The sequence below is a fragment of the Notamacropus eugenii genome, chromosome 4 (genome assembly GCF_028372415.1).
Source record: "Notamacropus eugenii isolate mMacEug1 chromosome 4, mMacEug1.pri_v2, whole genome shotgun sequence".
NCBI classification, from domain to species: Eukaryota; Metazoa; Chordata; class Mammalia; order Diprotodontia; family Macropodidae; genus Notamacropus; species Notamacropus eugenii.
Window position 1 is genome coordinate 38,128,496 of NC_092875.1, and position 27,477 is coordinate 38,155,972.

Sequence of the window (27,477 nt, forward strand, 5' to 3'; positions counted from 1 at the left end):
CTCTTTCAGAAGTCATAAAAATCTCAATTAAGACTAAGAGTTTGTTGGGAAGTAGGGATAGGCATGGATGAAAAGGGTAAGATCCCGAGCAATTTCACATTCTAGTTGCCTTCAGGATCTCAGAAAGAAACAGGTCACCAAATAAGTACCTAACAGTTTGTGGAGAAAAAAAAACAACTTTCCTCAGCAAAGTTATGATCAATTCCTATTAGAGTTGTGGAAACTCTCACTTTTCACAGAGAAAGTGTGACACACAGAGGTGTAGAAATCTTCGACAGCTGCGTGTTCTGTCTGCTAACCTGCTAGGCAAGGGGGAGGGTATGGGATTCAATTTTGATCTGGCTATTCCCCAAACTTGTTTTCTGTTACCAACCTGTCTACTACACACCACTTCCTTTTTTTGTATTGGCCAAACCACAGAAATAGCTTGTTTTCGGCTCCCCAGAAAAATCTCATCAGTTCTCTGGCTTTTGAGAATTGTTGTGGGGAAGGGGGAGGAATTGATGGGTGATATTCTTGAGTGTTGGGTAGACTATCAGAGTAATCATCTTTCTATTTTCTTATCCCTTTAGGTGAGTCTGTCGGGTTTTCCCCGATTCTTCCCTCAGTCTATAATACTTGTGGTTTAACTAAGATTAGACTCTGCCAAGCTCGGAGCAAAGTGTGGGCCAGCCTTTCCCTTCAAAGAAGACATTGTCTTAACACGCCTAATGAGTCTCTAGTTCCAACAATGTTGGGAATTGTTTGGGAAATTTAATTTGTATTTTATTAAGGCTTTCAAAGGGTTAAACCTCAAAAGGCATTTTGGAATGAAGTAGCCTCTTTCTAGGAAAAAAATGTATAGGAAACTATTTGTTGGTATTTTCACCCACTCTTCATTCCAGACAAATTAGCTTATTAGATAGTCCCCATATGTCATATCTCATCTCCCATCTCTGTACTTTCAGAGGCTTTTTGTTACTGTTGTCATTCAGTCATTTCAGTTTTGTCCAGCTCTTCATGACCCCATTTGGGGTTTTCTTGGCAAAGATACTGGGATGGCTTGCCATTTCCTTCTCCAGCTCATTTGACAGATGAGGGAACTGAGGCAAACAGGGTTAAGTGACTTCTCTGTCCACTGTGCCTAGCTGCCCTGAATGGGCTGTATATCAAGGCTAGAACGTGCTTCTTCATTATGATGCCCAACTTAAGATTCTTAGTAGATGTTTGAACATCCTTTAACCCCACTGACTCATGGAGTTTTAGATTTGGAAATCAGGAAGACCTGGGTTTGACTCTTGCTACGTCAAACACTAGCTAAATAACTTTAAGCAAGACGCTTGTCTGTGCCTCATCTGTAAAATGAGGGACTGATTGGCCTCTAAGCAACCTTCTAGATCTAATCTATGATCAAGTAAAGGATTCCTAGCTTCCCCCAAAGTATAGTTCTGGTGTCACGTCTTACACAAGGCTGTTTCTGGTACCCCTAGTCATTGATACTTTCTACAGATTTAAATTATATTGTATTATTTCACATCCATTTTGAATTAACAAAAAGAAATGCAATACTTACTGCCCTAAAGGCCTAACATTGTCTGAAGGCCAACTGTTATATTTCATACCACATCCAGGGTTCTCTAGGACCTGTAAGGGGGTTTGGGGTATCTAGGGTCTCTGCAAATGGCTCCAGCCCCCACTGATGGAGTTCCCAATTGTAGGAGTGGGATCTCCAACACTCCATTTCCATTTAATCACTGACAATCACAGCAGGTTTAAAAAGACATATTTACTTCAGATGGTGAAATCACAACTGTACAAACATATTCCCTCAACACATGAGAGATGTAATCCTTTGTGTAGGAGATGAAAAGGATTAGGTTCATAACTTAGCTCCGTTCCCATAGAGCACGGTCCCATTTCCAAGTTTTTCCAAACCCTTCTTGGCCTCAAGTCCCAGGCACCCTGGCTTCTCAGGATATCCACGCCAGGTTAGCTGGCTGTACCACCCCACCTGCAAGCCTGTCTCCAAGGTCACCAGGGCTTGATTTCCAGGTCCCATGAGAATCACCTCTGGCACCTGAAACTGAGGACAAAGAACACAGAACAGAAACAAGCATTCCTAAACTATTTCTCAGAATTTGTGTAAAAATAAAACAAAAAACAAGCAGGGGAAGGACTTCTTCCTCTCAGTGGTTCACCTCATGGCATCCATCATGTGGGAAAACTGTGATCATCACCCTCTGGATGCAACAGATAAGAGCAGCTCAAAAGGGGTGATGGAAAAAAGAGACTGAAGGGCTCAGTCCCATCATTTTAAAGAGGAAGGAAGTCAACCAATCAAAGGAGCTTACCGCCATCCATGTGGTAGGTAGCCTATGCAGAAGGCTCCATATTAGGCAAAGGAGACATGCTCCAAAGATCCCTGGAGGGTACCTCTATGCTAAGAGAACAGGGCATGCCCACATTGTCCCTGAATATAAAGGTAGTGTGGCATAGTGGAGAGAGATATGGGACCAACCCCTATCTGTGGGTTGGAAGACTCTGTGACACATACTGCCAGACTTTCACTCCTCAGGGCTCTAGGCAACTTGGTGAGATGATAAGTACAAGAAAAGAGACCAACCTGTAATGGTGGAGTGGGTCTTATCACTGGTCCCATCCCTCTCCCTGGACTTTATATTTTCTTATCTGTGTTCAGTAGAATATAAGCTTCTTACGGGCAGGGAATTTTTCTCCTTTTTTTTGTATCTGAAGTGCCCTGCATAGTGTCCAACACATTTTTTCCCTCCCTTCCAATGTATGATTTCACAGGTTTAAGGAATTATTATTAAGGAAACTCCCTTATCTGACAGATCTTCTGCAAGATATGATATTACAACATTTCCCTAGGGTACTGAGAATGTCCATGATAGGGCCAGTCATACTCCAGTCCCCTTCCACTGCCCTCCCCAACTTTGATTATCTCTCATTTATATCTTGTTTGTACTACCGACCTGAAAACTTTGTTAAAGAGGCAAACAGGCCAGGCGATATGAAAATTCATATTATTTATTCCCTTAAAGCTAGCAAATACATAATCATGGAGCCAGAAGGAAACTTCTGACTGATTGATATAAGAATGACCAGGCTTAAATACACTTTACCATGAGAAAGGAATTTTCTTAGTTGTATGAATTGTAAACACAGTGAGACAAGACAATTGACAAAGTAGCATCAGTTGGAAATTAAGACCCCAGGATGTCTGTTTTTCTCTGTCTCTGCATATCAAGATAAGAAGAATCTCACCACTCTGGTTGCAGGCATCCTGTCTTTGAAGTTACTGAAGCAGGAAAGTGCATTGTTAGAGCAAAACAAAGCAGTCTGATTGATTAGTTCAGGCTTTGGTCCTTATTAAAGTTAAAAAACGATATGAAAGGATTATCAGTACATAGTTGCTTTTATGTCCCCATGACCTTTGATTATCTCCCATCTCTATCTTATTTCTACAGTTTCTTGCATGTTGTCTTTTCCATTAGACTGAGCTCCTTGAGAACAATGTCTTTTGTATCTCCTGTGCTTAGCACAGTCCTTGACACAAAGTAGGTGCTTAATAAATGGGGTAGGACTTGAACCTAAGTCTGCCTAACTCTAAAGCCCAAACATAGTAGGTGCTTAATGAATGTTTGGGACAATGAATTGAACTAAGTTGAGTAGATTGAAATTCATTTCCCTAGGAGTGTACCTCTGAGAAGTGAGGGGAAATGTTCCACTTGTTAGAGCATCCTCATAGCCCTGAGGCCTTTGTGAGTACCATCCCACAAGCTTTTGTTTGGGTTAATCAATCACCAAACATTTATTAAACTCCTACCTCATACCAGGAGATGGCTCAGGAGAAGAAAGTGAGGCTGGTGACCTTGCACAGCCCTCCCTCACTCAAATCAAAGTCAACTGCAAGTCATGTCATCATCTTGATGTCATGGTCCTCTCCGAGAACGAAGGACAAACACAGCCTCTGAGTGAGCAGCATCTCCTCTCCTCTCCTTTCCTTTCTTCTGCTGTTCTAGCCAGGAAAGGTACACCCCACTGTCAAAAGCTGCCTTTTTTTCCTTTGGGTTTACTGGCTACATTTCTTGCTCAAAGATCAAGCCTTAAACCCAATTCACTCTGGAGCTCATAGACTGGACAACAAGTCCCCACCTACCTAGCGTAGAGTGGATGTAATAACTAAATAGTAATTGTTCCTCTTTTACCCAGAAACCCTGAGAGTCTTCCCCTCCCAATATGATTTTTTTTTTAATTAAAGGGGTCATCCCTTGAGTAACTTAAAAGAAGCCTATTCATTGGGGGCGGAGCCAAGATGGCGGAGTAGAAACACACAAATACGCTAGCTCCGAACCCACAGCCCATGAAATATCCATAGTAAAGAGCCGCCAATAAATTCGGGAGCAGGAGAAGCCACATAATAGTGGAGCGGATAAGATTTCTGTTCCAGAGGGACCTGCAAACCTCTTGCAAAAGGTCCATCGCGCTGCGGACACGGAGCCCAGCCCAGCCCTGCACCGGCCCCGGCACCGAGAGGAACAGATCCGAGCAGACTTCAGGGACAGGATCTCCAGCAGCCGCGCGGGTCCCTCCACCCACAGGTGATGGGGGTCGGTGAGAAGGTCTCTTTGGTGGGTTGAGAGGGGAGTGGGGTGCCCCCATACTCAGGCCCCCTCGGAAGGCAACAGCAGAGGCGGAAGCAGACTGGGGCTCCCCAAGCAGGCAGGAGCCTGGATCCATTGTTGAAGGTCTCCTCATAAACCCCCTGAGGGAACTGAGCCCGTGAGGTGGCCCTGCCCCCACCTGAGCACCTAAACTTAATCTCACACTGAATAGCAGCCCTGCCCCCGCCCAAAGCACTGAGACTGGGAAGCAGCATTTGATTCTCAGACCCCAAGCACGGGCTGGGAGGATCTGGAGGCGAGGTGGGTGTGAAGAGAATATTCAGAGCTCAAGTCACTGGCTGGGAAAATGCCCAGAAAAGGGAAAAAAACCAAGACTATTGAGGGTTACTTTCTTGGTGAGCAGATTTCTCCTCCCCTCCCTTCTGATGAGGAAGAGCGGTGCTCACCATCAGGGGAAGACACAGAAGTCAGTGCTTCTACATCCCAGCCCACTCAATGGGATCAGTTCTGGGAAAAGGTCTTAAAGAGCTCAAATAATTTTCAAAATCATGATAGAGAGGTGGAGGAAAAACTGGGAAGAGTAATAAAAGACTTGCAAGCAAAGTATGAACAACAAGTCAGCACCCTGCTAAAGGAGACCCAAAAAAATGCAGAAGAAAATAACACCCTGAAAAATAGGCTAACTCAATTGGCAAAGGAGGTTCAAGAAGCCAATGAGGAGAAGAATGCTTTCAAAAGCAGAATTAGTCAAATGGAAAAGGAGATTCAAAAGCTCACTGAAGAAAATAGTTCTTTCAAAATTAGAATGGAACAGATGGAGGCTAATGACTTTATGAGAAACCAAGAAATCACAAAACAAAACCAAAAGAATGAAAAAATGGAAGATAATGTGAAATATGTCATTGGAAAAACAACTGACCTGGAAAATAGATCCAGGAGAGACAATTTAAAAATTATGGGCCTACCTGAAAGCCATGATCAAAAAAAGAGCCTAGACATCATCTTTCATGAAATTATCAAGGAAAACTGCCCTGATATTCTAGAACCAGAAGGCAAAATAAATATTGAAAGAATCCACCGATCACCACCTGAAAAAGATCCAAAAAGAGAAACTCCTAGGAATATTGTGGCCAAATTCCAGAATTCCCACGTCAAGGAGAAAATATTGCAAGCAGCTAGAAAGAAACAATTCAAGTACTGTGGAAATACAATCAGGATAACACAAGATCTAGCAGCTTCTACATTAAGGGATCGAAGGGCATGGAATAGGATATTCCAGAAGTCAAAGGAATTAGGACTAAAACCAAGAATCACCTACCCAGCAAAACTGAGTATAATACTTCAGGGGAAAAAATGGTCTTTCAATGAAATAGAGGACTTTCAAGCATTCTTGATGAAAAGACCAGAGCTGAAAAGAAAATTTAACTTTCAAACACAAGAATGAAGAGAAGCATGAAAAGGTAAACAGCAAAGAGAAGTCATAAGGGACTTATAAAAGTTGAACTGTTTACATCCCTACATGGAAAGACAATATTAGTAACTCTTGAAACTATTCAGTATCTGGGTACTTGGTGGGATTACACACACACACACGCACATGCACACACTCATAGAGACAGAGTGCACAGAGTGAATTGAATAGGATGGGATCATATCTTAAAAAAAAAAATGAAATCAAGCAGTGAGAGAGAAATATATGGGAGGAGAAAGGGAGAAATGGAATGGGGCAAATTATCTCTCATAAAAGAGGCAAGCAAAAGATTTTTTTTTAGTTTGGGGAAAAAGAGGGGAGGTGAGAGAAAAACATGAAGCTTACTCTCATCACATTCCACTAAAGGAAGGAATAAAATGCACACTCATTTTGGTATGAAAACCTATCTTACAATACAGGAAGGTGGGGGACAAGGGGATAAACAGGGTGGGGGGGACGATGGAAGGGAGGGCATGGGGAGGAGGGTACAATTTGAGGTCGACACCCACAGGGAGGGACAGGATCAAAAGAGAGAATAGAAGTAATTGGAAGCAGGATAGGATGGAGGGAAATATAGTTAGTCTTATATAACATGACTATTAAGGAAGTCATTTGCAAAACTACACAGATTTGGCCGATATTGAATTGCTTGCCTTCCAAAGGGAGGGGGAGGGGAGGGAGGGAGGAAAAGAAGTTGCAACTCAAAGTTTTAGGAATAACTGTCAAGTACTGTTCTTGCCGCTAGGAAATAAGAAATACAGGTAAAGGGGTATAGAAAGTTATTTGGCCCAACAGGACAGAGGAGAGGATGGAGACAAGGGCAGAGAGGAATGATGGAGAAGAGAGCGGAGTGGAGATGGGGGCAATTAGAATGCTCGGTGTTTTGGGGTGGGGGGAGGGGACAAGGGGGGAGAAAATTTGGAGCCCAAAAATTCTGTGAAAATGAATGTTAAAAGTGAAATTAAAAAAAAAAAAAGAAGAAGCCTATTCATTGAATGGGTGTATCTTACTCAAAGTGAGAATGTGATAAGACCTTAGCCTGAAAGACCCAGGGTCTCACATCGCATCCTGGGCCATCTCCAGTCATCCTGATGAATATCTGGTCACTGGACCCAGATGACTCAAGAGAAAAAAGTGAGGCTGGTGACCCTGCACAGCCCTCCCTCACTCAAATCAAAGTCAACTGCAAGTCATGTCATCATCTTGATGTCATGGTCCTCTTTGAGAACGAAGGGCAAACACAGTAACCCCATACCAGGCACTGTGCTAGGTCTCAAATTCATATCTTATCCAAGGTCCACAGACTGATTTAAATATTCCTCATATTCATTTACCATGTTCTGATTTTCCTAAATATACTGGGAATTCATTACTCATATGAGAAGGAGGATGGGTAGAGAGGCAAGCAGACTTTTGGGATGTTTGCTTTCTTTTTTTGGTGGTGGTAGTTGTGGGGTTTCTTCTGTTGGCCATTTACAAGCTGAAGGGGGCACAGGTGAATTGGCCATTAAGCTTGAGAAGAGTCATCCCCAACCTATGAAGTTATGCCAAGTCATATATTTTCTCAGTTAATAAATACTAATCAATCAATCAATCAATCCATAAACATATTAAGCACCTACTATATGTGTCCAGCCCTGTGTTTGATGCAGAGGATAAAAGGACAAGGAATGAATAATCCTTATTCTCAAAGAGCTTACATCCTAATAAAGAAGACAACAAGGATGTATAGAAATATTTATAACATAATTATAAAGTGCGAGAGTACAAATATATACAAAGGAGTAAAAGACAAGATTGTTTGGGAGGGAGGGAAACAGCAATTGGGGGAATCAGGAGAGGTTTCATGCTCATGATGTTACATATGGGGGCTTTGCCAAAAATTTTTGATATCTTTTTAGAAGGCTGGGCATTCCTACTTTAGTTGGCAAGAACATCCTGATACAGAGAACATGGATGGCTGTAGGCTCCTCAGGGGAAGGACATTTCATTTTTATCTCTGTATCCCTATCACATAGCCTCAGTACCTGGCACCAAGGAAATAATGACTAAAATGATTTTTGATTGAATGCCTGATTGAAGGTCCCTGAGTTCATGCCACATGGAGGTCGATTGAAGGAATTAGGGGTGATTGATCTGGAGAAGAAAAGACTGATGGGGTACGTGTGAGGGGTGGATGTGACACTTGTCTTCAAATAGGTAGAAGACTGCCATGGCAAAGGCAGGCAGGCTAATCTGCTTCGACCCCTAAGACAGAATGAGGTAGGGGCATACATTCCTCTCCAGGCTATAATTTTACCTCTCTCCAGACTCTTCCTCTTCACTCTGCAAGCTCACTCCACCCAGGACTTCACCCATTCTAAGTACCCTCTGCCCCTGAAGGGCAACCTTCTGATTGGCTGGCTCCTCCCAGAACCCCCATTTTAGGAGACCTAGGTCAACTCCATTGTTGGTCTGATTGGGAAAAAGTCATAAAATACAGTAATAAATGAAAAGTCATAAAACTTTAAACTCTGTGAAAGGTAGAAGCCCAAATATGGTGACCTGTTTACAATCTTGGATACAAAATCATAACTTAGGTACTGAATCATAACTTAGACACTAAGTCATAATTTAAGATACCTACGAAAGTCAGAACAAGACTATCATGATCTATATGTGATGAGGACATGATCGATATGCAAACTTACGTTTGAACAAAACATTGGCTTAACTCCCAAGGACATTACTAAGCAGAAAACCAAAAATATTCAACAATTAGTAACGATGCACTCTCGTGCTCCTCCTGCCTTTCTTTGTTTTCTACAATTACCATGGAGATTTTGAGGTTCTTTAGAGGGAATTCACTAAACTGGCTGGCCACCACCCCAGAATGAAGAATGCCCCTGTTTGTAAGTGTTCATAATGATTGATTAAATTACTACCTGTAATCAGTCTGGAGCTCTGTGGTCTCTTTCTTTGGTATCGAAAGAATACCCAATGGTTATGGGAGAGGTACAGGGTTCCCCAGCCAGGGGAATTACACCTGTCTTCACTCCTCTCTAGGTTACACTCTTGACTCTCCCAGGCTTTCTTTAATTTGCATGAATCACCCACCATTTTCCCCTTCCTTTTAGATGTCCTCTTCCCCCATTAGAATGACATCTTCTTGTCTTTCTGCTTGTATTTGCATGCCTAGCTCCTATGGTAACTGGTACATAGTAAGCACTTAATGAATATTTGTTGATTTGTCACTGAGAAATGAGTGAAAGTCGTAGTGGAAGATTTAGGTTTGATGTTTTCAGGCACTTCCTAACAATTAAGAGCTATGTCAGCTTGGAATGGGATTCTCCAGAAAGTAGGTTTCCTCTCACTGGAGGTCTTTGGCCAAAAACCATGATTGGGGGATGTCAAAAGGGTGATTCTTTGGAGGGGCCATGGTAACATTGGACTTGATGGCTTCTGAGGTCCCTCTGAAGTTCTGGGATTCTTTGAGAAATACTCTAGTCCTACTCGGTAGAGGTTAGATGGGGGTGGGGGGAGTGGGGGGAAGAGTGGGTGATGGTGTTCATTATTAATCCCAGATGCTGTGAGTGAGAAGTAACCCCATAAGGCTATTTGGTGCAGTTTCTACCTGAATAAAAATCTCATCCAAATTATGCCCAAAGGGCTATAAAACTGTGCATACCTTTGATCCAGCCATACCACTGCTAGGTCTGTATCCCAAAGATGTTATACAAAAGGGAAAAGGACACACATGTACAAAAATATTTATAGCAGCTCTTTTTGTGGTGGCAAAGAATTGGAAATTGGGGGGGCAGGGATGCCTATCAATTGGGGAATGACTGAACTAGTGGTAGTATATGAATGTAATGGAATACTATTGTGCTATAAGAAATGATGAACAGGAAGACTTCAGAAAAAACTGGAAAGACTTATATGAACTGATGCTGAGCGAAGTGAGCAGAACCAGAACATTGTACTCAGTAATAGTAACATTGTGAGATGACCAATGATGATAGACTTAGCTCTTCTCAGAAAGACAATGATCCAAGACAGTTCCAAAATACGCATGATGGAAAATGCCATCCGCATCCAGAGAAAGAACCATGGAGTCTGAATGCTAAGCAAAGCATATTATTTTCACTTTTTTGTGGTTTTTTGTTTTTTCTTTCAAGTGATTTTACCCTTTTGCTCTGGTTCTTCTTTCCTAACATGACTAATGTGAAAATAAAACAAAGTAAACACAGGATGCGCAAATTTGAGATATCCACCCCAAATATTCATACGGACTATCTGTGCCCACCCTGTGGTAGAGCATTCTGAGCTTGTATTGGTCTGATCAGCCACAGTTGGACACACTGAAATTTCACTTTATAATGGTGATGTCATTTTGGTCCTCTTCGAAGATGAAGGACAACAACCAACCAACCAATGTGAAAACATAGATGGCTCAGGAGGAGAAAGTGAGGCTGGTGACTTTGCACACCCTCCCTCACTCAGATCAAAGTCAACTGCAAATCATGTCATCATCTTGATGTCATGGTACTCTTCGAGAATGAAAGACAAACACAATGTGGAAATACGTTTGTATGTATATAACATATCAGATTGCTTGCTGTCTTGGGGAAGGGGGAGGGAAGGGAGAGAGGAAAAAAATTTGGAACTCCAAATCTTACAAAAATGAATGTTGAAAACTATCTTTACATGTAATTGGAAAAAAATTAAAAAAAGAAACATCCAAATAGTCATCTAGCTTTTGCTTTAAGACCTCATTTGAAGAGGACCCCTTTCATGTTCCGTCTTTGTCACTTACTCCCAGTGTATTAGCTTCTTAGAGCTTCCAATTCATCACCTGAAAAACAAGGGGGTTGGGCCCCCTCCCAGCTCAAGATGCCATCCTACTTCCACCTTCTGGATAGCTCCCGCCATTGTTAGAACTAGTTCCTTGCATGGTTCCTAATTGTGTCTCTTCAAGTGCAAGTCATGTCATCATTTCTCTGATGGCATGGTCTTCTTCGGCAATGAAGGATGAACACACACACACACACACACACACACACACACACACACACACACACACACCTACCCTGACACCTCATTGTGGCACAGAGGAGACCCTGAGGTCTCACAGGCTACAGTAGTAGAGTGTTAGCTCTAGTGGATTCTACCGACTTAGAAAATCTTTTGAGTACAGTCTCAGGGATGGACTACATACCTTTTATTTGAGGATCAACCTGGTTAAATTCTAAGATTTTCCAGTCAATCAATCAACTAGTGTTTAAGGGTCATATACTAGGTACTGTGTTAGGTATTTGGAATACACAGTTAAAAATTAAACCATTCCTGGCCTCAAGCAGCTTACATTCCATCAAGGGAAGCAAAACATACACATATAAGGTGCTTAACTTCCCTCAGTCTCAGTTTCCTCCTCTGTAAAATGAGTATACTAAAAGCAGCCACTTCCGTGGATTGTAATGAGGTAATATTTGTAAAGCATTTACACTGGGTGGCACATAGTAGTACTGAATAAATGCTTGTTTCCTTCCTTCCTTTATTTGCCACCTTTCTCATTAGACTATGAGGGTAGGGTATTATTTTCTTGTTTTTTTTATTATGCCCTGCACATAGTAAACCCTGAGCAAGTGCTTGTTGACTGACTGATGGTATCAATCACCTGAAGAAATCTCAGCTGGTGAAAATATTATTAATTAATAACAGTAAAAACAAATAGAAAAGTAATCAGAGAGGAGCCATAGCCTGGAGTAGATTAATGGAGAGAACACAGGAGTCCAGGAGGACTGAATTTTTTATTTATTTTTATATATCATTATATTATATATTATTTCACATATATATTATATTACATATTATTTCACATATGGTATATATATATTTTATGTATTATTTCAATCGCAATTGTGATTACTCTGGCTGCTTCCCTTCTCTACCTTGAAAAGTTTAGTATAAAGTTAACAACCAAAAGTGAAATGGTTCCAAGACAGAAAACAAAAGGAAAGGATGTAAAAGGAAGGAATTAAAGAAATGGCTTTATTTGAGAGTCCAGAGCGCATTAAGTTTTATTTTTGCCCTTTGTGTTCTATACAATAGATATTTCCCCTTAATCCTTCCTCCTCCAATCCTCTCTTGTGAAAAAGAAAAACAGTTACTGTAAAACCATCTGAGGCAGCCACCTCCTTCTGACAGCCTAGGCAGCATTCTGTATGGGCATCTGTTCTCCAGACCGCTCTCACATTAGTCGTTAAGTTGAATCAAATGAGATCATATGTGTAAAGTGCCTGCCACATAGAAGGCACTTATTAAATGCTCATTCCCTTTCCCCTTGCCCTTAATCTGAGATCAGCCATCTTTTAGGGTTTTCAATTATATTATAATTGTTACTGCTTCTATCACCTCCTAATTTTGCTTTCTTCTCTCTACATCAGTTCATTAAAATCTCCCTGAATTTCTAATAGTCATTTCTTAATATTTCATTATATTCACACACCCCAATTCATTCAGCCAGTCCTCAGATGATAGACACCCACTTTGTTCCGGCTACCATAAACAAATAATAATAGATAGCATTTATAGAGAACTTCAAGGTTTTCAAAACAATTTACATGTCTTACCTCATTGATTCTTACAACAAGTGATATTATTATCTACATTTTACATCGGTGGAAACCGAATCCGAGAGAGGTGAAGTTCTTTGCACAGGGTCGCACAGCTAGTGTCTGAGGAAAGGTTCACACTTGGGTCTTCCTGACTCCCAAATCCATCACTCCTTTACTATATCACCTAACTGCCACCAAAAAAAATGTTCAGTTTTGAATATTTTGGTATAAATGTTCCTTTAGGGTATACATCCAGGAGGGAGAGCATTGGCTAGGAATATTTTAGTGACTTTTCTCACATAATTCCTTTTCTAAAAAATTGTCTTTATTATTATGAACCTAAATCATCCATAAACATAAATCTCTGCCAACTTGAAGATGCTACATAAATGTCAGTTTCCACTCTCAGCCGTATTTACTTTATTTTACCTACTTGACTGCTTTTCTTATTCTAGTTGTATTAATTTTGTTGGCACAGAAACTTTTGAATTTTATATAACCAAAATGGTTTTGCTTTTTGTATGGAGAAGGGGAGAAGAGGGGAGGGGAGGGGAGGAGAGAGAGAGGAAGAAGAAGGAGAAGAAAAGAAAGGAGGTGGAGGAGGAGAAGAGAAAGAGAGAGAGAGACAAGTAGGAGGGAGAGGAGAGGAGAGAAGGAGAGACATAGATGGAGGGAGGGAAGGCAGGAGAGAGACACATACACATACACAAATGTGCATTTGTGGCATGAGAGGGACTTTCCCAACTTTTGTTTACTGTGTCAGTTTCAGAGGAAGGAAAGTCTGCAGGCTTACTCATACCCCACATCCGACAGCCTCCATTAGCTATAGCTGGAAAGGATGATGATTATTTTCAAATCCAGGATCAGCATTTTTCTGGACCAAGATGACTTTTTAAACCAGGTGACCAACAACTGTATTTTCTCCCTGGGAGTTCCTTTTCTTTGGGTCTTAGGGTAGTACAATGCCTAACCATCCAGCTTGGAAGAGAGAGGACCTGAGCAGTCTGTTCCCTCTGTGGGTATTTTAGTAGCTATGAGAACATTGTCAAGAACACCCAGTCCCCAGCTCAAAACTGTGGTTCAGCCTTATGGTCCCTGAGTCTTTGCAGCTCTCCAACACCTGGCAAGCTTGGGTAGAGACTATTTTCAGCCAATTTGCATGATGGTAAAGCTCCAACCACATGACTTTCAGGCATGTGGTTTGTTAGATTTCTAGGTAGAAAATTAAACCCTTTCTTTTGGTTTCAAAACTCTTTTCCCATGCTACATATATTTGCTTTGGAAGGGGGGTCCCCAGAGTGTGATTACTACTTTTGCTCATCAGGATTATAAGAACAGCCCCAAATGGTTAGAATTTCTAATAGTCACCCAAAAGCCCCAACCAGAGTGCTCCCCACTGATTATTAGGTGACTTAATTTTCTTTTAGAATGGGTATTTATTAGTGTAAGGATGGGGATTTCTACACCAACCTTAATTAACGTAAGGCCCAAATGTGTAAACTCAATATGATCCTCAGTTAATTTGGGAGGAGCAAAGTGCTCTGATCCCACAATTTATGGACTTATGGACTTTTCTTAGCTCTCATCCTTCTCAAATTGATTCACTTGACAATGTCTGTCACTCTTTCCTCTTGGATATTTCCTCCTATCTGGTGTGTGTGTGTGTGTGTGTGTGTGTGTGTGTGTGTGTGTGTGTGTGTGTGTGTGTGTGTGTGTGTGTGTGTGTGTGTGTGTGTGTGTGTGACTACTCTTTCCTGCTTCACCTCCTACCTCTCTGACCACTTTTTCTCAGTTTGCTTTGATGGCTTGTGAACCATATCATGTCCAGCAAGGTGGTGCAGAGGATAGAGCAGTAGGTTTGGAGTTAGGAAGACCTGTGTTCAAATCTGATCTCACAAATCTGCTCCTTGTGGGACTCTGGACAAGTCATTTAACCTCCCTCAGTCTTAGTTTCCTCAACTGTAAAATGGGGATAATACCAGCACGTCCCCGGCAGGATTATTTTGAAGATCACATGAGATAGTATTTGTAAAGCACTTAGCACAGTACCTGACACATAGTAGGGTCTATAAATGCCTCTTTCCTACTTTCCTCTAACTATGGATATTCCTAAGGTTCTACCCCCTTCTCTTGTCCCTCTAATACTTACCCCCTCTTGTTAACCATCATCTTTATAAAGATAACTCACAGATATTGTCAAATTCTCAAATCTATCAACCTGTCCTAACCTCTCTGGTGACCTCCAATCTCACATTCTTGCTTCTCCACCTGCCTTCACAAAATGAATGTTTAGTAGACATTCTAAACTAAACATGTTCAAAATGGAACTCATTATCTTTACCCCTAAACACTCTACTTTCCCCCTTCTTCCCAGTCCCCCAGGCTCAAAACTAAGGGGCCATCTCAAACTCTCACTCCTTCATCCCTCATATCCAATCCATTGCCAAGGTCTGCTGATTTGACTTTTGTAACATCTCTCAAATATTCCCCCTTCTCTCTTTCTATACTGCCCCCACTCCTGTGGTTATTCCATATACAAGACACTCATCTCTCATCTCTGGTCATTTTCTTTTACTGTTCCCATGACTGGAATGTTTCCCTTCCTCATCTCTACTTACTTATTTCCCTGACTTCCCTCAAATCCCAACTAAACTTCCATCTTCTACAGGAAGCCTTTCCCAACACATCTTGATTGGAGTGCCTTCCTTTTGTTAATTATTTCCTCTTCCTGTTTGTCCATATTTGTTTATTTATTTCTCTATTAGGTGGTGAGCTCCTTGAGAGCAGGGTCTGTCTTTTGTCTCGTTTTGTTTTCTCACAACTTGGCACAATGCCTGACACATAGCTGGTGCTTAATAAATGTTAACTGAGTGACTGAGAAATATATAGTTTAGTTATAAGAGGACATATAAATGTGTATGCATACACACATAAATACATATAGATAATCGTGCATATGTGTACTCGGCTCTAGACCCTTCTCTGAGCTTTAGTTCCACATCACCATTTCCTATTGGACGTTATAAACCTGATGTCCCAGTAGCATCTTATATTCAGTGTGTTCAAAACTAAATTCATTAGCTGTCTCCTCTTCCAAGCTTGGCGATATCTGTCTAATGCACCATCCTTCCAGCCTCCCTGGTTCGTAACCCCAGCATCATCTTCCACTTCTTTCTCTCCCTCACCCCACATATCCAATCTGTTGCCAGATCTTGCTGTTTCTGTCTCCACCATTCACCTTATTAGCTCTTGCCTTCTTCTCAATAGCTTCTCAATTGTTTTGCCTGCATCAAGCTTCTCCCTACTCCAGTCCATCTGACATGCGGCCACCAAAGGAATTTTCCTTAAACACAGATTTGACCATGTGACCTTGATTCAAAAAACCCCAGTGGCTTCCATTGCCTCTAGGATAAAATATAAACTCTTTTGTTTCTCTTTTAAAACCCCAGAATATCTTTCCAGCCTCACCAAATGTTATTCTCCCTCTTACCCTGTAAGCCAGCCAAACTGGCTTTTTCTCTTCACATACAGTACCCCAACTTTGTACCTCTCCTGGTCAGCCCTCATGTCTGGAATACACTCCTTCCTCATGGCTCATACAGTCCTTCTCTTTCTTCAACATACAACTTAAGCATGTACATGAAGCTTTTCCTGATTCCTTCCCCCCCCCCCCGCTAGTACCCTCCTCCCTGAAACCACTATTTAACTATTTTGTATTTATTTTTCTTATTTTGATTCTATTTGCTCATACAAATATATTTATACATACACACACATACGTAGGCACAGGCACTTAGTCAGTGTTTGTTGATTCATAGATCACTGAATGAAAGCAGCCCCATCATTGACCAAGATTGGACCCATTAAGAAACAACAGATAAACTGAGAGTCTCAAACACTTCCTAGCTGTGTAACCCTGGGCAAGTCACTAAACGCTATTTGCCTCAGTTTCCTCATCTGTAAAACGAGCTGGAGAAGAAAACGGAAAATCACTCCAGTATCTTTGCCAAGAAAACCCCAAATGGGGTCATGAAGAGTTGGACACAACTGAAAACAAACCACAACACAATCCATCTTGATTCCAAAACTAGCTTGCTGTTCTTATAAACAATTCCATGGGAAATGGCTTATTCTCTTTAAGCTGTCACACAAATATTGCCTGTGTGATGTCATCTGCTTTCATCCAATGATCCTTTCGCATTGTTTAAGGAGTTTTCCACATCTAATTTATATCTGATTGATTGATTTAAATGAGACACGATCTTCTGTGATTAATTGGGGTGGGGATCTACCACCATTCTGGCATTAGTAAATTTAGATAGTTGACAAAACATCCTCTTGAAATTCCCTATGTGCAATTATCAGAATCTCAGGGTACTGTTCTTTTAGGTATTGACTGACATGATCTCAACCAACCAATCGATATGATCTCAAGGCTGATTTTTAAAATGCACATTATAGATTTAAAGCTGAAACAAAGGACCTTAAAGGCCATTTAGTCCAACCCCTCATTTTACATTTACTGAGGCCCTAGGAGATGAATAGACTTGCACAAGGTCACCCAGACAAAAGAGGTAAGATTTGAACCTACATCCTAACTAAATCCTCTTCCCTTTCCACTATTAATTTACTTTCCCTTCTTCCTTCCTTCCTCCCTTCTTTCTTTCCTTTTTCTTTACTGATGAACAGGCTTGCAGAGGTGCTAAATGTGTTGAAACGAAGAGGCTACATTTAGAACATTCTAATTATCATCTGATTTTGCATAACCACTCTCCAGAAAGAAAAAAAAAAACCTGTGAAAACACATTTATTCTTAACAAAATTTCTTCCCACTTCTGTCTCTAAGCTGCTCTCCCAGCTCATTCTTCTACTTCCATACTGTTCTTTACCTTTTCTAAACCCTAGTGAAAGAACCCCCAAAGCCAGATTGTTCACCTGCCTCCATTCCAAGGAGATCTGACCCACCCAGGGGAGACTTTCTTCAAATACCATTTCTTCCCATTATTTTAGTCTAGACAATACTCCTTGGGGCTCTCTGGGACTGAATTAAATTCAATCAACATCTATTAAGTGTCTACTACATGGAAGGCTCTGGGCTAAGTGCTGACAAAGCTTCAGTAGTTTCTGTCCTCAAGCTCTCCATCTCCAGAGAGAGAACTGATGAACTCTGAATGCAAACTGAAGTATAATTTTTTCACTTTATTTTTTTGGTTTTTTTTTCCAGCATAGCTAATATAGAAATATGTTTTGCATGATTTCACACATATAATTGATATATTGCTTGCCTTCTTGTGATGGGGGAGGGGGGAATTTGGAACTCAAAATGTATAAAGAAAAGTATGTTAAAAATAAGTAATAATTTAAAAAAATTTTAAAAATAAGTTACAAGCTTTTAGCAAGGGTGAAATATGTGTAAGAAAAAGTGAAATATGACGACTCGTAGCCTTCTGATTGGTCTCCCTACCTCCAGTCTGTCTCTGCCCTCTCCAGTCCATCCTCTGCCTAGCTACAAAATTGGCTTTCTTAAAGCACAAGGTTGACCAGGTCACTGTCTTTCTCAAGAAAGTTCAGTGGCTGCCTTTTGCACCTTGGCAGCTTAGCCTTTAAAGCTCTTTGTAATCTGGCTTCAAGCTTCCTTCCAGATTGATTTCACACGATTCCCCTGCTGGCACTGCACGTTGCAGCCAAACTGGCTGATTTGCTATTTCTAGAATTCAGTATTTCATCTCCAATCTCCCTTCTTTTAGTTCTGGTTGTCCCCTATGCCTGGACACATTGCTTTTTAGAATCCCTGAGCATTTTAAGGCTTTTTCTGAGCCCTCTCTCAGTGCAGGCTTCCTTTCTCCTCCCTCCGTTATTAGTCAGTGGACATCTAGCCTCCCAAATGGAATCTAGATCCCAAAGAACTAGTCTCATTTTTTTTTTTTTGGTCTCATTTTTGCTTCCCTAGATAGAACACAGAACCAGGCACAGAATTGGTGCTTAATAGATGCTCAGCAGAGAGGACTGGATTAGTTTGACTGGATGCTTCATTAAGTACCTGGACGGAAAAGAAAATCTCCCCCAGGGCTTAGCCCAAGGCCTGGCACGGAATAGATCAAGAAATCACATAATTCTAGAGTTTGCAGAGATCTCAGCCACCCTCTAGTCCAACCCATTCCCCAAAGGAATACCCAACAAAACTGGTGATCTAGACCAAAGGTGGGGAAGCTGTGGCCTCAAGGCTGCATGTGGCCCTCTAGGTCCTCAAGTGCTGCCTTTTGATCAAATCCAAACTTCACAGAATAAAAGGATTTGTTCTGTAAAACTTGGACTCAGTCAAAAGCCTCTAAGGAGAGAAAGGACTTAGCATCTCTGTTATCAAACCCAATGGGACCCTGAGCTACCTTCCCTCACCGTTCCTGACTCTATCCTCTGGGAACAAACAGAATAAAGAGAATCTCTCTTCCACATGACAGCTCTCACTCCCCCTAGAATCTTCTTTTCTCTCCAGAATGAGTTGGTTGTTGTCTTTCATTTTCAAAGAGGACCAAAATGACATCACTATGGTAAAGTCAAGTTTCAATGTGTCTGACTGTGGCTGATCAGACCAATAGGAGCTCGCAATACTCTACCATAGGTCGGGCACAAATAGTCTGTATGAACATTTGGGGTGGATTCTCTAAATTTATGCATCCTTCATTTCCTTTGAGCTGTTTCAATTCTGCTTTGCTGATAGAGCACAGCACCCCTTCTGATGTGGGCATGCCATGGTGAGCAGTCCTGTGCCAGCATCTCCCATGTTGCACAATCAATTCCAAAGTTCTCAAGTGAGACCTTGAAAGTGTCCTTGTATCACTTCTTCTGACCACCATGTGAATGCTTGTCCTGTGTGAGTTCTTCATAACACAGTCTTTTGGCAAGCTCATGTTTTGCATTCGAACACGGCTTCCCCATCGGAGCTACCCCATCTCTGAGAGCAGAGTGTGAATGCTTAGTTTAGTTCGAATAAGGACCTCAGTGTCTGGTACCTTATCCTGCCAGGTGATCATCAGAGTCTTCCTAAGACAATTCAAATTTCTCTCCAGGCTAAACTTTTCCCAGTTCCTTCACAAAGTCCTTGACTACTCTGATCCTTCCACCTCTTATACCTGGCTCTGCAGTCGGAGATTACTGTCGTTTGTTATTCAGTTATGTCCAATTCTCCATGACCCATTGGGGTTTTCTTAGCAAAGTTGATGGAGTGGCTTGCCATTGAGGAAACTGAGGCCAACAGGGTTAAGTGCCTTGCCCAGGGTCACACAGCTAAGTTAAGTGTCTGAGACTGGATTTGAACTCATGAAGAAGAGTCTTCCTGTGCTCTATCCACTGCACTGCCCAGCAGTTAAAGGACTTGGGATCAAATCTTGTTCCTGACACTTGCTCCCTGTGTGTCCATGAACAAATCAATTAAACTCCCTAGTCCTTATTTGAAAATAAAGGCACTAAACTAGATGATCTCTGGGATTCCTTTCGGCTCCAGTAGATGTATGATATTATGATATGCTAGTGACTCAAGGATCTTTACCACCCTGGCTGCTCTTCTGTTAGATGCACCAACCAATCAATGTCCTTATTAAATCCTGGTGCCCCAAACTGAACACAAGGCTCCAGAGGAAGTCTGATGAGATCAGAGTACTGGGAGACTGTCTGTCTGTTCTCTGTTCTCTTAAAGCAGCTCCAGATCCACTGGTTTTCTTGGCTGCCTCATCCAACTGCTGAATGACTCATCTTGATCTTGTAGTCCGCTAATATCCCTTTTCAGACAAACTCCTGTCTAAGGATGACTCCTCCATCTGGTACTTCTGAAGTTGATTTTTTGATGGTGGTTGTTGTATTTTTTCTTTGAATTTCACCTGATTAGATTTAGCCCAGTGCTCTAGATCAGACCTACACAACTTGGCAGTAGGTAGGGGCCAAAATTAAAATAGACTAAACTTCTTTGGACCAGATAGGTTAGACTAGAGGCAAACTGATGATGGTTGATTGCCACAGGTCAGACATCTTTTGATGGGCTGTTCTAGACTGTCAAGATCTTTCTATGATACTAACTTGTTCATCCTCAGCATGAACTACTCCCAGTGTCTAGTTGCATATACCTACGTGGTTTAATGGCTAGAGCTCTGGGCTGGGAATTTTAGATTCATCTTCCTGAGTTCAAATCTGGCCTCAGACACTTACTAGCTGTGTGACCCTGAGCAAGTCATTTCACCCTCTTGGCCTCAGCTTCCTCATCTATAAAATGAGCTAGAGAAAGAAATGCCAAACCAGTCCAGTATCTTTGCTGAGAAAACTCCAGATGGGCTCATGGAGAGTCAGCAACCATCATAGGTTGCAAACTTGATGCTTGATTTGTTGAATTGAATTCATGTGTGTCTCATGCTGCATTAACATGTCAAGTCCTGGAGGGGCACATCTGGATTCCATGTATGCTGGAGATGGAGTCCCTACTGTTCCTGCCTCTTACCCTTTCAAATGGGTGAGTCCTTGGGCCCTTTGTCCAGGATGAAAAGATGTTGCCTCAATGTAGAGAGAAAGTGGCATTATGTACCTAGTTCAGATGAATAGACTCCTCCCTTATGGGAAAGTTTTAGTCTGTTTCTGAGGGCCTCTTCTGAATGTGGCCTATCAGTGATCCAGCAGCATTCCTCCAAGCAGATATTAAACACAGATAAGGAGGAGGGTGGGGGAAGAGAAAACAAAGTGGAAGAAGAAATAGCAAAGGTTGGTTTTTTTGTCAGGCAGTTAGGTGGTGCAGTGGATAGAGCATGAAAAACAGAGTCAGGAAGACCTGAGTTCAAATCCAACCTTAGGCACTTACTAGTTGTGTGACCCTGAGCAAGTCACTTAACCTCATGTGCCTCATTTTCCTCATCTGTAAAATGGTCTGGAGAAGGAAATGGCAAAGCCGCTCCAGGATCTTTGCCAAGAAAACCCCAAATGGGATCGTATGACTCGACAAGAGCAACAAACAGAACTAGACACAACTCTATGGAGAGAGAGGAGAGATGAACAGAGAGATAGAATGGGGAGTTAGAATAAAGAGAGAAATATTAGATGTAGGCAATAAAGATTGAGAAGATAGGAATAGATAGCTAGAGGTAGAGATAAAATAGAAAGGGAGGACAAAATACATTGAGAAAGCATGCCAGCAGCTGCTTTTGTAGGTGCTTTGAAAAGGCAGACTCCCTTACACTGTACCAAAGGGTATTCTGTATAGTTTTTTCATCTGTAACTAGTAGGTAAGTCACTAGAATATATGCTAAATTTGGAGGCAAATGACCAGGGTTCAAATCCTGATTCTGCCAGCATCTGAGTAGAGAGATGCAGAAAGACATGGACTTTGAGTGGCAAAATCCTTGAACTTGGCCCTGACCCTCTCTGACCTCACTTTGCCCATGTAGATGGTCAGAGATCAGGATGTCATACAACAATCACCTCTGGGCTCCCAGCACATTCTGTCTCAGGGCCAAGAGCTGATATGATGTCATTCTAGCATCTGGCCAAACCCTAGCTTCAAAGGTCTCTCTCTCTTTCTCTCTCCCTTCCCCTCCTCCCTCTCCTCTCTCCCTCTCTCTTTCTCTCTCTTCTCTCCCCCCCTTTTTCTTCTCTCCTCTCTCTTTCTTCTCTTTTCTTTTCCTCCCTACTCTTCCCTTGTCTCTCCCTCTCCCTCTCCACCTCCTCTCTGTGCTTTGTCAGGGAGGGCTTGCTTACCAGATGGCTGAATCAGGGTTAGAGGTCAGGGGCCTGGCATCTGGCAGTTCCTGGAGCCTTATCATCCAGGAGCAGTGTATGAGTATCTTATGTAACATCCATGAGTCATGGAAGGACAAAACCTCCGAGCCGGAAGGAACTGCAAAGGCCATTTAGTCCAACCCGGACTCAAAAAAGAATCCTCACGGCAGCATAGCCTAAAAACAGTCCTTCAGGATTAGCAGTATCATGTACTTAGCTCAGGAAGGGACCTCAGAGGCCATCTCATTCAATCATCCCATTTTATAGATGAGAACACTGAGGCCCCCTGAGGTGGAATGAATTATTCCATGTTTTTCAGGGGTAAATGGCAGAACAGACTCTAAGCCTCTTCCCACGGTAACATCCTGCCTCAGGGAAACTTGCTAACCTCTGAGGTAGGCAGTTCTACTTTTGGGAGAGCTACGTTTGTTAAGAATTTTCTTCTCTCAAGACTTAAACTGCCCCTCTGTAACTTGGAGGATCATATAATTTAGAGTTAGAAGAAAGCTAAGAGGCCATTAAATCCATTTAACAGATGAAGAAACTGAGACAAACAGGGTTAAGTGACTTGCCCAGGATCACGCAGCTAGGAAGTAGCCGAGACAGGATTCAAACCCAGGTCTTCCCGATTCCAAGTCTAGTGCCCCATTATCTTTGCCATGTTGCCTGTAATTCATCTATGGCTTCTACCTGTTCCCTCTGGGACCAGATCAAAAGCACCTCATCCCTCTTCCAGGGGAGAGTTCCTGATATAGTTAGAGGCAGCTATCCCGTCCCTGCTCAGCCTTCTCTTCTGCAGGCTCATTCGTTCCCAGCTCCTTCAAACAGTCCTCACATAGCATGAACATAGCCCTTTACCATAACTGATTGCCTTCTTCTGTACACTATCTACCTTCTGGAAAGAAAGATAGAAAGAAGCAAGCATTTAATTCTTTTCCTTTAATTTTTAACATTCCTTTTTTAAAAGTTTGAGTTCCATATTCTTTCTGTCCCTCCTCCCCCTACCCCACCCTTTGAGAAGGCAAACAGTATATCAGTTATGCATATGGTCACCCAAAATATATTTCCATATTAGCCACGTTGCAAAAAAAAAAAAGAGAGAAATGAAATGAAAAGAAGAAAAATAAAGTGGCAAAAGTATGTTTCAATCTGCAGAATTTTTCATCATGGGTCATTTGGAAATGTCTTGGATGATTGTCTTGATCGGGGTAGCCAGATCTTTCATATCCGATCATTGTTCGTTGATCATCGTGTACAATGTTCTCTGGTTCTGCTGACTTCACTTCGCATCGGTTCATATAAATCTCAGGTTTTTCTGAAACCATCTCGTTTACCATTTATTATAACTCAACAGACTCCATACACAATCATGGACTGCAACTCGTTCAGCCCTTCCTTGGTCAATGGACATCCCCTCAGTTTCCAACTCCACCAACAGTGCATTAGTGTCCCTATTTTTCCATGTCCCCTCCAGCATTTGTCATTTTCCTTTTCTGTCGTGTTAGGCAATCTGGTGGGTGTGAGATAGTACCTCAGAGTGAAACCAGTATTTATTAAGCATTTTCTATGTGCTACATGATTTACTATCTCATTTGATAAACCAGATAGTTATTATTATCTCCATTTTATAACTAAGTAAACTGAGACAAACAGAAGGGAAATAACTTGGCCAGGGTCACACTGCCAGTAAGTGTCTGAGTCCAGATTTGAATGAAGATCTTCTTGATTTAAATACAATATTCTAGATGTGATCCGACAAGGGCATTAGACAGTTTCATTTATTCAGGGTCACATGTACTTTAAATCATTTCCATAATCCTTTAATGTTTGGGGTTTTTTTTGTTTGTTTGTTTGTTTTTTTGGCAGGGGAGGAACCGTTATGTAGTAGCTATTTTAAAGGAATAGTACTTTCCCAGGGTCTTTCAAATGCGTTTTCCTTTACATTGTTGTGGTCAGTACATAAATTGATACGGCTCTATTCTGTATCAAGTCAGACAAGTTTTCTCAAGAATCTCCAGATTCTTCATATTTATCATTTTCAACACCCTGGGGTATGTATTAATTCACAAAGTAATTTTTGCATGTAAATAGAGAGCCCGGGGATAGAGTGCTGGGCCAGGAATGAGGAAACTCTGAGTTCAAAGCCAGCTTCAGACACTAGCTGTGAGACTGTGTGTGGGGGTGGGGGACATTAACTCTTGGTCTATCTCAGTTTCCTAACCTATAAAATGAGAGTAATAATAGGATTGAAGCAAGGATCAAATGAGATATATGTAAAACACTTTGTAAACCTTGAGGTGCTGTATAAATGTTAGCTATTTAATAATAGGTATTATGTTAATATTAATAACTATCTTTATTATTAATTCCTGCCTGCAAATATCTTTCCTAAGAATCTCCATCTTCAGTTCTAAGATCAGAGACAAAACCAGAAGGGACCTCAAACGACAACTAATCCAACCCTTCATTTTACAAAGAGGGAAACTGAGACCTATGAAGGTAAAGTGACTTACCTTAGAATCACTGATGTTAGGCTAGTAGACTCCATCTACTTCCACCCTTTCATTTTGCAGATAAGGAGACTGAAGTAATAAGAAAGTCAAGGGAGATTTGAACCAGGATTCTTTGTTTCCAGAACCAGGGATCTTTCCACTGGACCATGCTTCCTGATATCCTCCTCGTGATGAGATCTGGTTGGAATCCCACTTCTCCTACTTAACTGGGCAAATCATTTAACTTATTTATACCTCACTTTTCTCATCTGCAAAATCAGGGGGTTGGACTGGTGAGATGGTACCTCAAAGGTTCTTTCCAGCTCAACATTTATGCTCCTTAGATGCCTTGAGTGTTTTTATAGTTTACAAAGCACTTTCACCTCCAATCTTTAATTCGTTTGGTTCTCCCAAAGTCCCTGGGAGAAAGTCAGGGAAGGCAAGGATAACCACCCTATTTTATAGATGAAAGAGCTGAAATCGTTGGCCTGGTTTGTGTTCCTCAGGCAATATACTGGATTAGAGAGGGGAAGGGCTGGATGCATAGAGACTAAGTCATATCCTCTCTGACCTATTTCCTTATCTGGAAAATGGGAATAATGCTTCCTGCCTAACTCACCAGGATATAGTGAGGATTCAAAGAGAGGAGGATGGATCGGAGAAACATTGAGGTGCTAAAATTCATCAAACATATACAGGGAAGGGGGTGGTGAGGGAAAGAGATGATTCAAAGAGAAAATGGACCTGAAAGCACTTTGCAGATGGGAAAGCCCCTAAGAACAAAGGGATTTTTACTCACTTATCAACCCCATGTGGTGCTGTCTGTGGTTCCGGTGACAGAACAACTCAGAGTAAATTTCATTGACAACATTTTCAGCTGTGGATAAAGTGAAAAATTCAGTGAAACAAAGACTTCAGTTTCTCACTTTCCCTCACTCTCCACCCACCTCCCATATTCAAATTGTAGCTTCTCAATATCTCTTCCATCCACCCCCTTTCTCAACATTCAGAAAACCTGCCACCCTAGTGAGGGTGCCCATCATGCGAATGACAGTAACAGTCTGCTAATTGGTCACCCAGCTGCCATTCACTCCCCACAGCTGCCGAAATAATCTGGTGTTGGACCTGGAATCAGGAAGACCTGAGCTTCAATTCAGCCTGAGAAACTCATGAGTTGTACAACCCTGGACAAATCACTTAACCATTCTCTGCTTCAGTTTCCTCAACTGTAAAATGGGGATAATAATACAGTCTACCTCCCAGGGTTACTTTAAGGATAAAATGAGATAATATAACTGAATATTATATAATTATAATATAATCATATTATAATAATATAATTATGACATAATTACATTATTATACTATTATTACATTATTATAATATTCTAACATAATAAAATGAGCTAATATAATTGTTGGGAACCTTAGCATGCTATGAAAGGCCAGTAGTTATTATAAAAGACCAGGTCTGACCACATGACCAGTGGTACTCAGGGATCTCACGACTCTGTCTTCCAACCAGGATGAAAATTAGGAATTCTTCAGCTTGGGATTTAAAGCCCTTCACAAACTGGCTCCAACCTCCCTTTCCAGGCTGCTTTCCCTTCACAGGCTCCGTGTTCCCACCACACTGGCCTGCTTGTAGTTCTCTGAACTCAGCATTTCCTCTGGGAACACTGTGATTTGCACAACACGTCCTAAAGTTCCTCAAGTTATGTGTCCTTAGAATCTTTTTCATCCTTTCAGATAACCTCTTGTAACAGATAGAGTGCCCTGCCTGAAGTCAGGAAGACCTGAGTTCAATTGTGACCTCAGAAACTTATTAACTGTGGGATTCTGGGCAAGTCACTTAACAGTGTTTGCCTCAGTTTCCTCATCTGTCAAGTGAGTTGGAGAAGGAAATGGCAAACCACTCCAATGTCTTTGTCAAGAAGACCCCAAATGGGGTCCCAACAAGTCAGATATGACGGAAACGACTCAACAGCTTCCATGAAGCCTTTCCTATCTGTGACCCCTTCCAGTTTTTGGAGCTCTCTTCTCAAATAATGTGATGTTTAGACAGCTGAGTAGTGCAGTGCATAGAGCTCTGGGGTCAGGAAATTTGTCTCAGACCTCGCACTTGGCTGCCCAACCTAGATCTCCTAAATCAGCCCTCTATTCAGTCAGGCTTCTTCTATTGATACACTTGGAATTATATCATTATGGTGGTCGTTTTTTCAATCAGTTTCCTTCAAGAATCCATTTGGGGACCAGAAACGATTTCATAGGCTTAGAGAGAAGCACCTTGGGTACAATGGCAAGAGTAGTAAACTGAGAGTCACGAGACCTGGGTTCGAATATAAACTAGCAAACTACTTGACCTCTCTGGGTCTCAGTTTTCTCACTCAAAAGCAGAATAAAAACTCTTACTCTATCTTGGGGTGAGGGGTGAGGGATTTTAAGGGAAACTTTGTAAACAGTTCTAAAACGGAAGTTATTATTAAGAGTTCATTGGTACTTTCTTTGATTTCCTCCCAGGCTTGAAAGAGGCCTCTCTG

At 41.6% G+C, this 27,477-nt stretch overlaps 1 long non-coding RNA gene across 1 annotated transcript; it reads right to left on the reverse strand.

Moving 5' to 3' along the window:
* Positions 1–1,751: 1,751 nt before the first annotated feature.
* LOC140498080 (uncharacterized) lies at positions 1,752–25,503 on the reverse strand. The gene is made up of 2 exons (XR_011964998.1): positions 24,959–25,503; positions 1,752–2,062 (listed from the first exon to the last, which is right to left on the reverse strand). It is a non-coding gene; the product is annotated as an uncharacterized lncRNA (long non-coding RNA).
* Between the last annotated feature and the right edge of the window lie 1,974 nt (positions 25,504–27,477).